The following is a 3193-nucleotide window of genomic DNA, read 5'->3' as shown; positions in this document are numbered from 1 at the left end:
TGGGCTAATGTTCACTTCCCGGTGTGCCCCATGTGGTGATCCATGGACAGGGGTTGTGTGTGTGCTGGGCTATTGTTCACTTCCCGGTGTGCGTCATGTGGTGATCAATGGACAGGGAAGTGTGTGCTGGGTTATTGTTCACCTCCCAGTGTGCCCCATGTGATGATCCATAGATAGGGCTGTGTGTGTGTGCTGGGTTATTGTTCACTTCCCGGAGTGCCCCATGTGGTGATCCATGGACAGGGAAGTGTGTGCTGGGTTATTGTTCATTTCCCGGTGTGCCCCACGTGGTGATCCATGGTCAGGGGTGTGTGTGTGCTGGGCTATTGCTCACTTGCTGGTGTACCCCATGTGGTGATTCATGTACAGGGGTGTGTGTGTGCTTGGTTGCTGTTCACTTCCCGGTGTGCCCCTTGTGGTGATCCATGGACAGGTAGGTGTGTGTGTGTGCTGGGCTATTGCTCACTTGCTGGTGTGCCCCATGTGGTGGACCACGGACAGAGGTGTGTGTGCTGGGTTGCTGTTCACTTCCCGGTGTGCCCCATGTGGTCATCCATGAACAAGGGTGTGTGCTGGGCTATAGCACACTTCTCAGTGTGCCCCATGTGGTGATCCATGGACAGTGTTGTGTGTGTGCTGGGCTATTATTCACTTCCCAGTGTGCCCCATGTGGTGTTCCGTGGTCAGGGGTTGTGTGTGTGCTGGGCTATTGTTCTCTTCCCGGTGTGCCCCATGTGGTGATCCATGGACAGGGGTATGTGTATGCTGGGCTATTGTTCACTTCCCAGGGTGCCCCATGTGGTGTTCCGTGGTCAGGGAGGTGTGTGTGTGCTGGGCTATTGTTCTCTTCCCGTTGTGCCCCATGTGGTGATCCATGGACAGGGAGGTGTGTGTGTGCTGAGTTATTGTTCACTTCCCGCTGTGCCTCATGTGGTGATCCATGGACAGTGGTGTGTGTGCTGGGCTGCTGTTCACTTCCTGGTATGTCCCATGTGGTGATCAATGGACAGGGGTATCTGTGCTTTGTTATTGTTCATTTCCCGGTGTGCCCCATGTGGTTATCCATGGACAAGGAGATGTGTGTGTGCTGGGCTAGTTTTCACTTTCCGGTGTGCCATGTGTAGTGAACCATGAACAGGGGTGTGTGTGTTTGGCTGGTGTTCACTTCCCAGTGTGCGCCATGTTGTGATCCATGGACAGGGGTGTGTGTGTGTTGGGTTATTGTTCACTTCCCAGTTGCCTCATGTTGTTATCCATGGACAGGGGTGTGTGTGTGCTGGGCTATTGTTCACTTCCCGGTGTGTCCGATATGGTGAACCATGGACAGTGGTGCGTGTGTGCTGGGCTGTTGTTCACTTTCCAGTGTGCCTTATGTGGTGATCCATGGACAGAGGTGTGTGTGCTGGGCTGCAGTTGACTTCCCGGTGTGTCCCATGTGGTGATCCATGGACAGGGGTGTATGTGTGCTAGATTATTGTTCACTTCCCAGTGTGCCCCATGTGGTGTTCCATGGTCAGGGAGGTGTGTGTGTGCTGGGCTATTGCTCACTTCTCGTTGTGTCCCATGTGGTGATCCATGGACAGAGGTGCTTGCGCTGGACTATTGTTCACTTCCCAGTCTGCTCTTTGTGGTGATCCATGGACGTGTGTGTGTGTTTGTGCCGGACTATTGTTCACTTTCCGGTGTGCACCATGTGGTGATCCATAGACAGGCGTGTGTGTGCTGGGCTATTGTTCACTTCCCGGTTTGCCCCATGTAGTGATCCATGGACAGGTGTGTGTGCGTGTCCTGGGCTATTGTATCACTTCCCAGTATGCCCCATGTGGTGATCCATGGACAGGAGTTCCGGCAGCTTTTGACACGCCTTTGAACCTTGGACTGTGCGTGTCCACTGAACAACTGCGCTTGTCCTTCTCAGATGATTGTGTTATCAGTAACACGAGGAAACCTCTCGAGTATAATTGGAAAAGAGCAGGTATCGAACTTGTCGCAGAGGGGCTTCTGACTGATTCGTGTTATTGAGAAGTTAGTGTATTATTTGCTAGAGGTTGTGGTCAGACATTCAGGGAGGCCTGAGGATTTGGTGAACCAACTCTGGATGGACCAGAGGGACTGTAGTTACATCTGTGTCTGTAAGATGATCAACACATGGAGCAGAGGCTGCACAGAGAGGAAGGTCGGAAACCACGGAGTGAGTGTCTTTGGGGAAAGGGATCTGCCGAATCCACACCGGTTTTCCAGGGCTTCCCAAGTTACATTTTACTCAGGAGCAGAGTATGAGTAGACACTCATTGAACAAGGAGCTGGTCACAGAGCGGTGTTACCTTCTTCAACACGATCTGCAGCTTCACACCAGCAGGAGGACGGTGCTGCCAGTGACTGTTGGGGTCACTGTTTCACTCAGCTTCTGAACTTTCCAGGCAGGAGTGGGTGATCCGTCATCTCCCAGTATGCCGACATCAACATCACCATTTGGAGACGGAGGATATATATATGGTGGTTGAGAGCAGTGGGGTCCCTGGAAACATCAGGAAGATGGAGCAACACATCCCGTGTCTGCCTGGGGTTAGAATGAACCCTCCAGTACACACTGCATCACTAAGTCCTGTAGTATTTTCCCATTACAGTGACATACTACCTACCATTCTTCCTAAAGAAAATGACAGATTATATATTATCTTTAATCCCATTTGCTAAATGTTTATCCATTGACTTCACCTGTCCATATCCAATTACAGACTCTCCACCTTTCCTTGATAATTTAGTTTCCAGTTTATCTTAGTTTAATCAGCATACATAGTTACCGCACATTTGTTCCACTCCACTTGATCATTGATTCAGATTGGAAAGAGCTGTCGACCCAGCACTGGTCACTGTATGACTCCACTGGTGACGTTCTGTCAAACTGACTAAGGCTGATTTATCCGGAGTGCCAGCTTCCTGTCTGATAACCAGTCCTCCCCCATTTATGTGTAACACATTCGAAGTGCTGAATAACAACGAGGAGCATCAGTTCGGCAATCCAGCCCCTCAGGCCTCTTCCGACATTGAATACAATCATAGCTGATGTCATGGTGGCCTCAGTTCCACGTTCTTGTCCGATCTCCATATTCCTTCACTTACTCAATATCCCAGCACCTACTGGACTCTGGGGCAGTGAATTACAATGATTCCCAAACCTGTGACAGAAGTG

This window comes from Chiloscyllium punctatum, chromosome 30 (assembly GCF_047496795.1).
Source record: "Chiloscyllium punctatum isolate Juve2018m chromosome 30, sChiPun1.3, whole genome shotgun sequence".
NCBI classification, from domain to species: Eukaryota; Metazoa; Chordata; class Chondrichthyes; order Orectolobiformes; family Hemiscylliidae; genus Chiloscyllium; species Chiloscyllium punctatum.
Note: the sequence above shows the minus strand (reverse complement) of the source record.